This window comes from Pteropus medius, unplaced genomic scaffold (assembly GCF_902729225.1).
Source record: "Pteropus medius unplaced genomic scaffold, Ma_sr-lr_union100, whole genome shotgun sequence".
Taxonomy (NCBI): Eukaryota; Metazoa; Chordata; class Mammalia; order Chiroptera; family Pteropodidae; genus Pteropus; species Pteropus medius.
Window position 1 is genome coordinate 5931483 of NW_024342647.1, and position 15443 is coordinate 5946925.

At 42.1% G+C, this 15443-nt stretch overlaps 1 pseudogene; it reads left to right on the top strand.

Moving 5' to 3' along the window:
* The first annotated feature begins 6581 nt into the window (after positions 1–6581).
* Positions 6582–6699, top strand: LOC120605859 (uncharacterized; annotated as a pseudogene).
* Positions 6700–15443: the final 8744 nt, after the last annotated feature.

The following is a 15443-nucleotide window of genomic DNA, read 5'->3' on the forward strand; positions in this document are numbered from 1 at the left end:
AGAAACAGAAGGCACTGATTCTGTGTTGGGAATGAGACAGAAACTTGGAATGAGAAATAGCTGGGTGGGGAAAGAAGAAGGTAGTCAGTTTAGATAGAGAACAATGGAAGAAACTAAGGAGAGATTTGGAGTAGGAGGAGGATAAGGAACATGGGGATGAGAAAGCAGTAAGCAGCCAATGCATTTATAGTTACTGTCTCAGTGTTTTTCCAACCCTCTAGTCATACTCACTGCAGCTTTAATTTCTTAAAGCTTCCATGTTCATCCTAGGACAAGGTTTTACACCATTCCAACCACCAAGAGTGGATTTGGCTTTCTTAGCCTATAAGCTATTTTATTCATGCCCCATAGGGACCCCTCATCATCAAGGAACCATCTCAACTGCAATGTGGGCATTAGAATTATCAGACTCCCAGAGCTTTATTTTGGCAAAAATCCTTCTTGAGCTCAACCATGTTTCTGTCTCTGACACATAGCTTGAAATACTGCTGGGTCTCAAATGAGAAAAAATAAAAATTGATTTCGATCAAGGCAATAGATTTCTTTTGCAATGCCTTCATTAATCAGGCACTTTTCTGCAAGTTTTTAAGACAAGTCTCTCAAAGACTCCTTTTTCTGGCCAACGCAGGCTAGAAATGGGACAGCTGGTTTGATGTTCAGTGTCGAGACTTTTCAGCATTGGATCAAGCTATTCAGAAGGTGACTGACTATCTTCTCATTATAGGTGGGACCAAGAAGAGACTGAGCAACCTCTTAGTGAACATGTTGTAGAGGTGTTCAGAGTACCCGACAGGTCGACTTCTCAAGCCTCTCCCAACTTTGAGACTTTCTTACAATCTTTCAAATATACCCAGCCTTCAAGTTTCACAGCAGAGTTTTTTCACCTTTTAGCAGGGCTGCTATGAAAATTAGAACACTTTCTTTCCTCATCCCTCCCCCCACATACACAGCCAATAACCTGATAAGGAATCTACAGAATGGTACTCCTCATGCGGATGCTCCCTTCCCAGGGTATCTCCAATTCCAGCTGCAGTCACACTCCATTTTAGACTTCGAGGCCATTATAGAAACTTGGGTTCAGAAATATTTAAATTTATTTAACTTTACAGGAATCTGAGGCCCTGATTATTGCATCTTTTAATTTTCTTTTTACCTCTCTCCCTACCCCATCTCTCTAGCCCCTGACTTAATCATCTTTCATCTGGGCAAATGCCACAGGCTTCCACTGGTGGCCCTGCCACCAGCCTCTCTCACCTCTAACTCATCCTCCGCACAGTGCTGGAAAGGTTGTTCTGAAATGCAAATGCTCCTCCCCCGCCTGAAATTTTTCCATAGCTTATCACAGTCCACAGGTACAGAAGTCCCAATGAGCTTGACAGACTGGGTCTTTATCATCCGTGCTCTCTTCTACCCTGTTTTCTTCTCCTATAAGCTAGAGCTGTGCCAAATCACAATGCACTGCCCAAAGACACCATGCTACCTCATTTTCCTTCATGCTTTGGGCAAGCTATCCTCCCCTTTGAGAAGAAAGCCACCTGACCCACCATCACTCCCACTTCACCCCGTAAAGGTCTGTTCTCTTAATGCCCAGATCAAACACCACCTCCTCTTTAAAAACTTCTCAGAACCACTGAGGCAAATTCAATCAACTCCCCGTTTGCTTTCCCACAGAATCTTGTACACCCCTCTGTCTCAGCAGTCCTCATTCTCAATGGCATCTTTGTTTTCCCTGTATGCTTCTCCCAGAGCTGAGAGCTGAAGGCCTGAAACAATCTTTTAGAAATGACTTCTCCAAAGTTTCACCTCTAAAAGAGGTTAACGGTGAACTAGCTCCTGATAAACTCATTTCCTCACTTGCTTCCTCTCAATCTCTCAGCCCTAACCTTTTTAATCTTTCTTCATTTTCCTTTCCACCCTTTGTGAACATAAATCTGGCTTGAACAGCCCTAATTTGCAACTTTAAGCTTTACTAATATGCTCTTCCGAAGCGGTGCAGTTCATATTTATGCTCCGCTCTGCCTCTCCATCTACCTTAACGGTCCTTGGATGTTGCTCAGAGTATATCAGGGAGGCATACAATGCTACCACAGTATAAATTTCTGGAAAACACCTCAGTCTTTTCCACTTACATATATCTCATTTGGTTATAACCCAACAGACATAAGACACCTGGTAATGTCTTCAAAATCCACCTTGGTGTACAGCTGTTTGTCTGCTATGGTCCAAAAACAAATATATCTGGCTGTTTTCCCATAGAAAGATTTCAAAGAAGGCAAAATAATGAAAGCAAAGTATATTTTCCCCAAAACACTTTCACATCCATCACTGAATTCAATCTTCTTCAGACCTATTCATCCCACCCACTTCATTTTACAGACCAACCAGCAACATATAGAGGGTAGGGTGCTTGCCCAAGGTTGCACAGGTAGTGATGAGCAAGACTACAGATGTCTTCAGGGTCTCCCAGCATCAGCCTTAAGGTGCTTTTTCATTCTCTAAGGACAGTAGGTCCTTTCTTTTTTTTTTTCTTTCTTTTGTCCATCCATTCTTCCTCCCTTCTTCCCTCCTCCCTGTCCTCCTTCCTTCCTCCCTTCCTTCCTTCCCTCTTCCTCCCTCCCTTCCTTCCTTCCTTCTTTCCTTTCTTCTTTCCTCCCTCTCTCTCCCTCTCTCTCTCTCCCTCTCTCTCCTATCTCTCTCTCTCTCTCTCTCTCTCTCTCTCTCTCTCTGTCTCTCTCTCTCTCTCTGTCTGTCTCTCTCTCCTGCTCCTGCCATACATGGAGCACTATTCTAGATGTTAGAAACACAGTAACAACAAAACAAAGTCCTTGCCCTCATGCACCTTACATTCTAATCTTACATTGTCTCATTTTTTGTGGACCCATCTGATCATAGGACAGATTTATTTTTCAAAGAAGCCACGAACCAAAGGAAATACAACGATTTTAGAATCAGAAAACCAAAAGAGAGTTTGACTCCAAACTACTGTTTTGGGCCCCACAACATACTTTGATACTTTGTAAGGTAAGACTCTGGTTCTCAAGGAGAACGCCTCCAAGAAAGACACAACTAGCTTGTTTAACACAACTTTGCGGCGGGGGCGGGGGTGGGGGGAAGGGAGAATTTGGCTATAGAACTCCACATGGTAAATAAAAGTCAAGGCAAACAACGTAAAAATAATCAAGACTTTTTCTTACCAAACCACACAGCTTAATTTAGGAATGTACTAAATCTTTTTCGAAAAGAACCCAAACCCAAATGAGTTACCGTGCAGATGTTTATTCTCCTTAAATGCTTTAGTCTCTTTCATCTTCTGGTTGGCTTAGCTCTTACCAATCCCTGAGGCATTTAGGAACTACAGTTTGGGGCACCATATTGAGACCTTACAAATAAAGATGAAAAGAAACTTGCTTTCCGGTCTCCTCATTTTGGTCTGGAAACAATGTGACTCTGACCCCATCCAACTTTTTCATACTTGCCGTCATGGCTATGAACAGAAGAAATTTAAATCAGATGAAGACCGGGTTGTGTCAAGCAAAGAAACAGTGAGCTGACAGGTTAAAGAGCACAGGGAGTCCAGGAAGCTGTGATCAAGGATGCTCCAGGACAAGGGGGTATGTTGGAAAATAATGCTGGCTGGGTGCCTTGGGGCAAACCATGAACAGCTTTAATGAGATCTCACTGCAAGTTGGCTGAAAATGAGTCTGAAATCCCAAAAACCACATTGCATGGGACAGAAGAGGAATGGATATGAGTGTGAGTTAGAAATACACCAAGGACAAGCAAGACTGGGCTCCAGTATCTTCAAGGCTTCATAGAACTCAGATGGTCCTCCAGGCACCAGCCTTTCAAACAAGAAGAGAGCTACAAATTAATGTAGAAATTGGTTTATTTTAGTCTCAAAAGGCAAAAAGCATGACAAGAGGATAACCTGGGGCATCTGAGATTTTTCCGAAGCTCATTCGTGGCTTTGAATAGTGAGAGGAGTAAGCATAACCAAGGGGGCCAGAGGTCTGCTCCGGTGTCAGCCAGGCATGAATGCAAATCTTGACTCTGCCATTTCCTCACTGTTTGAAACCCATGGTTTTCTATTTCTCTCTGTGCCTCGATTTCTTCAGTGGGACTAGGAGGAAATAATACTAACCTCCATTGCATAATTTTTGCAAAATTAAGTGAAATTCTATATTTCTCTCACTTAGCAGTTTGCTCACTCCAAGTTAGCACTTAGTAAAAACATATTGGCCTCTTTTTTTTTGCCAAATTTAATCAAAAACAGCAACCCACATAACCAAGAAATTCCATGAACTCCAGGCAGTATAATTACTAAAAAAAATTACTAGGCACATCATATTTAAATTGCTGGGGGAAGGGGAAGATTTTTAAAAGACTCTTGCAAGCAGCTGAAGGGGAGAGAAAGAACACATTACATATAAAGACAGGGATTGTCAATGACTAAAATGGAAACAGCAGCATTTCAGGGTCCCTTGGCATTCCTAGTCAATGTGGGAAGGCAGGACACAGGGGCCCCATGGAGGCCACAGACACCAGTGGGCAAACTCCAGACTCCCTCTAATAGCATATGGACTGGGTGTTGCAGGCCTCGTGACCCTGAAGGAGCTTTTGTCCAAGACGCAGAGGTCATGCCCTATACTTCTCTCCATACCAGCTACTCAGCTCTCACCAGGATGCAGACACCAGGTAGCAATCTTCGCCCTTTGGTAATTACCAGTGTGGCAGCTCCCTGCAGAATAATGGAGTTATTAACACCAAGACTCAGTTCCTATTTCTTAGACCCGGTCCAGCAGCCCCAAAGACTAGGCAAGGTTGTATGTGACCTGTGGAAGCTTCTTCTCCTCGCAGAGCCTCAGTGCCCATCAGCTATCTGGGGATATTAACCCCTCCCTGAACAACTTCACTTGAGTGTCGGACAAAATACACCCCAAAAAACATTTATCTGAAAATAGAAGCGAGTATTTAAAATAAATATAGTATGAGGGAGAAGTGTCAGCCAACAGAATACAAAATCCTAAGAGTGAGTACAAAGGAGGAAAGTAAGGGAAGGAAGTATGTCTAATTCGCCTTTGTATCTCCAAAGTCCAGAACCAGTGACTGCTTCATCAGTAACTGTTGAATGAAATGACAAGAGCATATAAACTACAGACTGGGCTGGTGAGATTTCTCAAGGTTCACATGAGACGGAAAAATGATTTTAAAAAAAATGGAAATTCAATCCAATTCAAACATTTTTAAATATTTACTTGTTTACAAGCCACTGTGTTAAATGCTGGGAAGTCATAAAGATACTAAGAAAATTAAAGGAAATAGAGAAACAAAAATTCTCGTAGACTCTTAGGAGTACATATTGATTATATATTAAAAAAAAATACTTTTGGAGAACAATTTGGCTATAATTATCAAAATTTAAATATGCACATCGTTGGCCCAGTAATTCCAATCTTGAAATTTATCTTAGTGAATAAATATTGAAATAAATAAAAACACCTAGGTCTTAATAAATTGTAACTGACATTAGACTAACCAGAGCAACTTGTGCTAAAAAAGAAGACTATCGGACACTCAGAGACGCCAGGTGCTATATACCTGCATTTCATTTAATCCTCACAGCAATTCTTCTAAGGAGGTAATATCATCTCCATTTAGCATACTAAAAGAGTGAAGTTCACAGAAGTTATATTATGCCTAATCTTTTTTTGTCCCAGTTTGGTCATTTGTAATCTGGAGCCCAAATGTTTGGGGTTCAACTCTTTGCTTTGCCACTTCTAACTTTATTACTTAATGTAACTTTGTATCTCATGCTCTGTGAAACTCAGTTTTCTCATCCATAAACTTTCTTCCCACAGTTGTTGTAAGAATCAATAAGATAATATAGGTAATGTGACCAGCCCACGGCAACCATTCAAAACACTGTTATCCTTGTGACAAATTTATACAGCTATGAAGAGGTGGAGCCGGAATTTGAAGCTATGTCCAAAGCCCAGGTTCTTTCCTCTAAATGACATGATGGGAAACAACCCCAGTGTGCAACTCTATGCACAATGTTACACTACATGACCTCCAAGGATGGGGAATTTCCCACAGGGATCTAGCTGCTCCAAAAGTCTTTCTAAACCTAGCTCACTGTCTCCAATGCCTACTATTTGTTTCATTTCATTTGGGTTAAATTTCAATTAAAAGCCAAATGTTTCTCTTGGGAAGCAAAGTTACCACATTCTTTTTTTTTTTTTTTTTTTTGCTAAAGTGTTAAGCTCTTACTTTGACATTAGATGGCTATCACCAAGCACAAATCAGCATACAGAAGTATAAAACCAAAGAGATATAAGTTTCAATGAAAGAAAAAGAAATTCCAGAAAAAGTCGACAACAAAGACCTCCACCAATGGTTGAACAGATGTGGAGGCGAGTTTCCCAGAGTTAGGTAGCACAGAATGGGAGAAAGAATACCAGACTCTGACTCAAGAAACGTGGCTCACAAGCGAAACTGATGTATAAGTTCCAGAACTTGACTATACAGCACCGGCCTGTAGCTAATAATGTTGTACTGTATGCTTAAAATTTGCTAATAGGGTCTACAGCCATGCTACCCTGAACAAGCCTGATCTCTTCTGATCTCAGAAGCTAAGCAGGGTTGGCCTGGTTAGTACTTGGATGGGAGACCACCCAGGAGCACCAGGTGCTATAAGCATAAAAAAATAAAAAAAGTAAGGGGTTGTAAGCTGACAAGGTCCTTGCAATTATGAGGTCAACTAAGGGTTGCCTCACCTAAAAATTTTTTAAAAAATTGCTAATAGGATAGATCTTATGGTAAGTGCTTATACCACAAAATAATAATAATAATAATAATAATAATAATAATAATAATAATAATAAAGGGGTGGGAGGAAACTTTGGGAGGGATGGATGTATCTATGGCCTTGATGGTGGTGATAGTTTCACAGGTGCATACTTTATCCCCAGATCCATAAAGTTGCATACATTAAAAATGTATAGCTTTTTACACTTCAATCATACCTCAATAAAATGTTTTTTTAAAACAATAAAGAAACTTGGGTCAAAAATAGAGTCTTACTCTAACTCACTGTGTGACCTCAGCTAAGTCTCTTCCCTCTTCCGAGCCTCAGTTTCTCCCTCTGTAACAAAGGGCTCAGATCAAATATTTCTAAGCACTTTGCAGCTCTCACGTTCTAAGCTGCTGGGGAGGGAAAGCAGTCTAGAAGTGAAGGAATGAGATAGTCCTTCCTAGAGCATCACAAGAAGCTCCAGGATGAGAGCTGAGTTGGCCTGTGGAGACAAGCCGTCCTGAGCAAGCAGAGGCCTGAATCTTATCGCCTGACTGCAGCTGCCAAGTTACAGATCCCTGTCTAAGGCCTGAACTCACTCCATCTTCCTGATCACTCCTGAAATCAAAACTGAACTTGGAAGTATATAAACATTCTGGAGTTGCATTTTTCTACTACTTCTGATGATAAGGCTGTAATCCAAGAAGGTACAGCCAATTCCTCACATTTAAACATCCTGGTCTTAAACTCATATAAAACTTACAAAAAAATATCTTCACTAAATGGCAGATTTGGCAATGAACTTCAAACCTGACTCTCATCCAGTGCTCCCTTGGCTCTCTCATAGACTCCAATTCTGATTCCTCTGGAGCAGTGGTTCCCACAGGGAACCTCTGACAATGCCTGGAGATATTATTGGTTGTCACGGTTGGGAAGGAGGGAGTACCACTGGCATCTAGTAAGTAGAAGACAGGGATACTGCAAAGCATCCTATAATGTATACAGTAGCCCAAAATTATCTGGCCCAAAATGTTAATAATGGTAAGGTTGAGAAATCCTGCTCTAAAGCACACCAAAATCTCGTCTGCTTTTTCAAGTTACATCATCAGAGAGACTAGTTAATAAATTCTCTAATGACTAAGCTAGAAGTGAATCTTAGGTCATATAGACCCTCTCTATCTGACATTTATACCAAGAAAAGAAAGAGAGGCTCTTTGTCAGGTGCAAAGATGATAATATGTATCTATGGTCAAAGATAAAGTTAGTGTCAAAGATAAGGTTACCTTGAGTCACATTTCCACCTAGTAGAATAATCTTTCTGCTGAATTCCTATAGATGTCAATATGAAAAGAGGGGCCACCAAGCCAGTTTCAGGACTCATCATGGGTTGTTCATATGTCAGTTTCTCTAACTCACTGCCTTGGTTTCTTCCCTCCTTTTTACAGCTACTCTTTAACTTATGCAACACTGCTTATCATTCATTTATGCTACTAACATTTATTATAACAAGGCCTATGTTGAGCACTGGGGATTACAGAAAAAAGTACACTTGCTACCTATAAAAATTCCCATCCAGTAGGGGAGAGATATCTATCAACAGATGGTTACAGCACAGCATAGTAATTGCCTTAGTGGAGAAGCCCTGAGGATGTGCTCGACCAGGTTTAGGGATCAGAAAAGACTTCCAAGGGGAGGTGGCAAGAGTGGAGGCAACGAGGTTGGTTTGATTCCGTGCCCTGGAGGATGTTTTGCAGTATCCGGGTGAGAAGTATGGTGACCTAGCCTAGGGAAACACAGAGAGGATGAGAGATGCAGACAAATGCGAGAGGGGTCTTGGCAAGTACAATGGACAGTGCCTGGTTACTGCTTGGATATGGAAAGTGAGGAGTTGGGAGAAGTCAAGAATGACTCCCGTAATTCTGATGGGTGACTAGGGTCACTGAGAAAGGCGACGCAATGAAGGAGCAGAATGAGGGCAACATAACTATTTCAGTTCTGATTGTACTGAGTACAGATTTTCCGGCAGATCGTGATCTACATTGGTTCAGGCCTCAGAAGAAAGGCCTAGACACCCAAGAGAAGGTGGGACCAGGAATGAGATGATATACCACAGCAGGAGGTATCTATCCATCCCAGGATAACCAATACCACACCCATGGCTGCTGGGAAGAAATGAAATCAATGTCAACAGTTTTTCATTGTTGCTGAGCAGATAATTTAGATGGAGAAGGACCTGGCATGCTAGGTGTCTCTCTTCCTCATTTTATCCTCCAACAGCCTACAAAGCTGGTACGATCTTCGACTTAGCCATGGCAGAAATGGAACTCAGTGGAGAGATGATGGTCAGCTTATCAGCATGGAGGTGATATTCCAAATCAGGTCTGCCTGTTTCCAAATCCTGTGTTCTTACTAAGTAAATCATATTTCCTTGCTCTTCAAAAGTATTTCTAAACTTTTAAAGTGGCGAAGCATTACAGGCTCTGATGTTGGGAGAAAGGGTTCAAATCCCAACTTCATTTGTTATGCTATTTGCATAGCAGAGGATATTAATACCAAGTTCACAAGGATATTATGAGGACCAAATCAGATTCTAGCATGGAAAACTCTTAGCATGGTGGCTGGCTAAGAAGCACTTAATAAAGAAGTACTTGATAACATGATCAGCATTATTATATTTAAGTATTATAACTCTTAAGTCAATCATTCTCAATCAGGGGAACTTTTCTATGTCCAGAGGCAATGTCTGGAAGCATTTTTTGTTGTCACACCTTGGGGGACGGGCACTCCTGGCATCTGGTGGGTAAAGGCCAGGGCTGCCTCTAACATTGTATAATACACAGGACAACAGAGGATTATCTGGCCTATAATATCAATAATGCCAAGGTTGAGAAATACTGCTTTAACTCAATATAAAATATCTAAACTGGGTAGAATGAAATACATTAGATGAGAGATGAGCCAATCTAACCTATTCATTTCAAAGAAGAGAAAATGGAAACCAGAACGAAAAAGGGACTCGGGTCCTGAGGATGGATGGGATGGAGAGTAAGACGACAATGTAGATTGAGAGCTGGCTGTCTGGGAGCTTCTCGGTAAGAACGTTTCTGTACCCTTTCTGGCATTCCGTTTTGGGACAGTGGCTGGGGCAATTTTTTTCCGACCTCCATGAAGAGGAGAAAGGATGATCCAGTGGGGCCCTGAGTGAGGGCATCCTGGCTCAGTCCTTCTGGTGGCCACACCCCAACCCAGCAATGTCTGGCCCAATTAAGGGTGACAGTCAGGAATATGTGTTGTGCAACATGGCCAGCAATTTATGAGCATTACCTCACTTACTCTTCACGACACGTGTTTCTGTCGTCGTCATCCCATTGTGGCCGATGAGGACACCGAGGCCTAAGGAGGCAATATGGTGCTCAAGGTTACACAATGGAGGGATGCAGTGGGAATTGGAAGCCAGGTGATAGGGCTCCAAAGTTCACAGACTCTTCTCTCAAGACCCCAGCCTGAGCTTCCTAAACCATTATTTCATCCATGTTTCCTCCAAATACAGGGTTTGAGTGACACAAAAATCATCAGCTTCCTCCAAATACAGGGTTTGAGTGACACAAAAATCATCAGAAAGCACATTTCACTGGATCAACCCATTCTTTTGGTACACAGACAAGAACTATGGATCTGGGTGTGTTCTCAGCCCACTCGTTTTTCTGGAGACCCAGAGATGGAGTGCAAAAGACCTGAGGTCACACAGCAAGTTTGTTACTGGTCTCCTGACTTCTTATCTGTTTCATATTTGGAAACAGAAAAGCAAAAGGAAAAATGCCACTCTGAATGCTGCCTTCTCGGGAGTGGTCAAAGGCTTAACCTTGGGACAGTTTCCTTCTGAAACAAAGACATTTGCATGAAGTGATTCCCCAAAGACCTTGGAGAAAAACTTTTCTTATCTCCTTCCTCTGCCAGCTTAAGCAAATGGGACTCTGGGTTGTTAAAATAGCAACTTAAAAGGGGTAAGAAAACTACCGAATGAATGAAGATCTGCTATTTGCAGATCCCAAGCCCAAACAAGTTTCAATTCTGTAAATTGTTAAGCCAGGACCCAAAGCTCCACTTTCCTTTTTAAAGAAGGAAAGAGAAACTTAGTGGTTCCCTGATTTCCCTTTAATAGCAGCCATCTTTAAGCAAGAATGCTTTTGATTCATTCACTTACTCTATAGCTCACCTCATCCTCAAAGGTATTTTAAGGCAACAAACAAAAGTACATACAATATTGGGGGGTGGAAGTTGGGGGAAAGAAATCAAAGTCATGGGTAAATGAGAGTCAAATAGCAACTTGAGCCAGAAAACATCAGTAAACAGCGATGAACAGTTGTTATAATGAGCTTCCTACTAGCCGAGTCAATTAGGAAAATCAATCCATTAGGCTCACAATACCCATAAGAGAGAAAAAAATGTGTGTGTGTGAGTGCGTGTATGCATATTGTTCAGGAGAAAAACAGATTTCCCTGACATGGTGTAAAAATAAACTTTCATTGCACGAAGATTTGGAGAGCTGTCTATTGCAACAACGAGCATTAATTACCTGACAAATCCCCACCCCTTCACCACCACTCCCCACCACCACCTCCCCTTTGAAGGCACTCATTTAAGTATTGAATGAAGGAATGGCTTTCTGATTTCCAGGTGATGTCCCATAACCGGGCTATTAAGTTGGAATGTTTCACCTTTAATTCTCTAGACCAAAGTTTCTCAACCTTGGTAATACTGACATTATAGACTGAACAATTCTTTGCTATGTTCTGTGCATTACAGGATGTTTAGCTGTATCCCTGGCCTCCATCCATTAGATGCCAGTAGCACTCCTCCCCAAGTTGTGACAACCAAAATTGCTTCCAAGTATTGCCAAATGTCCCCCAGTTGAGAATCACTATCCTAGATCTGTGATCTGCAAGAATAAAATGTATATCCCTCCCTCCCAGCAACCCCGTCTCCATGCATCCGAATACAATGGAGGAACAGGAACAGAATAACCACAATCGACACACCTGCTTGGAAAGAATGGAAAACATCCAAGAGTCACTGATGAGAGCAATTCTAAAAATCCTTCTGGGCAAATTCCAGAAGGCTCCTGCTCTGGGTGAGGGGCTAGGAATCTCCTCTTGGGGCAGCTCATGCTTGTCCATTGCATGACCCCTGGGTCCACCCTGGGAGCCATGACACACATGAAGTGATATTAGGGATTATGCCCTCCTTGGACATTGCAGTTTTCTTAGTCTACTTCTTGTTCATGGAAGGTTTGAAATCCCAAGTGTTATTTTAAACTGCAAAGATTTTCTACACCAGGCTCATAGTTTGTTTTGGGTTTTGTTTTTTTGTTGTTGTTTTTTTGGGGTGGTATTGCATTTCACTCGATAACATAACAGGTTTCTGATTTATTTCCAGTGATCACAGCTCAAGTTCTTTTTAAGATATAGTTCTCAAATCTGTCTTTTTTCTTGTTTTTTCATTTCCTTGCTTCTCTCTCTCTTAAACTAATGGCAGCTACCTTGAGACTGTATGGAAAAATCAATAAGAAGTCTGCTTTTTTCATTTGATCTATGCCTTGAGTCATTTTTCCAACTAAAAGGTTTAACCAGGCCTTTGCCACTGAAATCCTTATTGAATCCCATCTTGTATTATGTGGTATCTAAAGCAGTATGTTATTCTAACTTAAAGGCCTCACATTTCTGGACTCTCTCTAGTCTTTTTAGTTTCTGCTTGAAATCCACCTAATAATTTTCAGAGCTCATCTCAGAATTGTAATACTGTGCCAAATGCTGCCAGCTACTACCATTATTATATTTTCTTATCTCTTCCTCTAGCTAGAATGACAAGTTCACTAAGCACAGGGTCTGCCTTTTCAAGTCATCACAGGCAACAATTTTATAAATACCTTGCCACTGAATACCATCTTTTCTGTTTCTGATTCAGTTTGTTTTAATTATCTGTCTCCAGATCACTCAGCTAACAACTATTTTTATGTTTTTGTTATGGAGCACTCCACTTCCTATGCCAATTTCTGCATTAAAATAATTAACAGGAGCTGTCGAAAAATTCTAAAATTTCCGTGGATTAACACAATAAAGGTTTATTTATCACTCATTCAAAGTCCAATGAAGATAAGTTACCCTTTTCCACCTTGGAGCTACAGAGGAGCCAATTATTTCTAGATCCCAAGCAATAACAGATGAGATTTTTAAAAGGCCTTGAATGATAAAGACCCAGTAAAACCTAGGTAGAAAGATCAAATTAAAGGTGTGCTTCCCCTCTCTCTCTCTCTCTCTCTCTTCTGTATGGTGTAGCTATAAGACGAAAGAAAACCATTCACTGCTATGATCACCTGGTGCCCCATGAGCATCACCTACCTGAAAGTTTCTTGTCTAGCACTGGCTCCCAAATATCAAGAGGAATGTCAATAAACATGGGAGCCTCCATAAACAGGGGCTGGCCTGGTTAGAGAGCTGGAAATTGCAGTGTGGGAGAAGCTATTTTGGGTAGACTAATTAGTATTCATAACTACCCACTGCCCCATCCTGAGTACAGAATCCCCTTCCCGACCTCACTGATGGAAGCCTCTGGCCAGAGCAATGTGATTGAAAGTGATGTATGTCACTTCTGGTAGAAGCTTTCGGGACCATGGTATGGAGACTCATGTCCTCTTTTCCTTCAACCCCCATGATCAACAGTGTTTTGGATAGAAGCTGCTTAATCAGCCTGGGTTCTGGAGTGAATATGAATTGGAACAGTGTTCTGGCTTGCAGTGAACATACAGTGCAAGCAAGTGACAAAGATTTTCTACTTGGGCAAATTCCACTCAGGCATCTGTGAAGTCTCTTCTCAACAGGCTCTGACTTTTGAGCTTTAGTGTTTGTCTTGCAGTTTTAGCAAGAATCTTGCTAAGTCAGCTTAGTCAGAATCCTCCAGATCGGACCATGCTTAATATTTAATCGGTTTCTTCACTCTCCACCATCCCCCAGGTAATGTCAGATCACCCTGGCCTGCCTTCAGTAAGGATTCTGTTAGGTCAATTGAGCCAGAATCCCCCTTACTCCTGGTGATTTCTCTTAGTAATTTTCCATGCACTGATGGCCACCCCGTTCCTTAGCCATAAACTTCCACTTGCCCGTGCTGTATTTGGAGTTGAGTCCAATCTCTTTAAGGCCCCATCGAAGTGGGTCTCTAACATCACAATAGCCTCTCTTGCATAAAGTCTGCCTTGCCATTCTTTAACAAGTGCCATGAATCATTTTTTCTTTTACAATTAGAACAACATTTTTTTTTCTTTACCACAAGAAATAAACCTTTGTTTCTGAGAGAGCTCGAGACCTTGGAATTGTTCGTTGCTATGGCATAACTTAGCCTGTCCTGACTGATGACACCAGTGAGGGGACTGCAGATGACGGTCTTGAAGAAGAGATGACATGGTGGGAACACAGTCATTGTCATCAACAACCTGAAAAGCCAAGTGGAAAAGCAGCACTAGACTTGCTTGTGTTGCTCCCACACTGGAAGTCATAGGTAGGTGAGACAGCCTAGGGAAGGCTGTTCTGAGAGTTCATGCTGAGCAACTGGTCACCGGAGGTAGCTTGAGAGGTGCAAGGAGGTCTGAGAGGGATGGATAGGAGGTGGCATTAAGGCCTCTTGCAGGGCTGAGATACTGTGATTATAGGGAAAGTCTATATTGCAGGTGGCCCTTTACTCCAGGGTTTTCATCTGTCCACAAGGAAAGCACGGACTGTTCAGCACCTCAGCTAAGCCAAAGAACCCGTCCTCCCAGGGAGGCCCTAAGGGCCAGGATGCAGCCCTTCTCAGTAAGTTCATATCTATTTTCTCTCCATTAGACATGGCTATCCATGGGTGTTGGTGTCATTGTCCCCCTTCTTCTCTGTCTCTATCTCTCTGCCTCCATGATTGGCTCTCTCACTGACCTAGTTTCTATATGCCCTTGAATCGTTAGGGTGTTATCTCTCTGATCTCTGAGTCTTTGTGTTTTTCTTTAATTTTTATATATTTCTGCCTCCATCTCAGTCAGTCTCTCTGTTTCTGTGCATCTTTTCTGCTCCTTCCCAACCTTCCCTCTATCGCTCTTTCACATACTTTGCCTCCATCATTATACCACTCAGCTACTTTTACTGACAGGTGGCCCCCATGAAACCAGCCCCTGGGCTTATCTCTTACCATAGCTGGTACTAAAACCGTTAACTTGTTCAGCTATATCTTCAGTCTCTGATTCTTTTTTTACCACTTCCTTGTCACCTGTAGAATGGAGTTCCTCCCCTAACCAGATCTTACTCATCTCCAGCCCCAATGGCTGAAATCTTGTGCTCAAACTCTCCCTTCTAAATTCCAAAATTATTGTCTATGGCCCTGGTTCCAGGGCAGTGCCGCCCTCCTTCCCTGCCTACGCTTTCAGTCCAGTTCCAGAAACCTTCCCAGAAAGGTCATGACAAGGGTGTGGCCACTGTGAACTTTCTTGGGTGTGATGGGTGGAGGCTTAGAGACTCCAAATAGAATGTCCCTGACCACAGACACCACCCCAGCCTAAGGAGCTGCCCAGCCCTCTGCTGCAACCTCATTCCTGCTACTCCCCACACAGTCCCCTGGATGTGTCTAATGG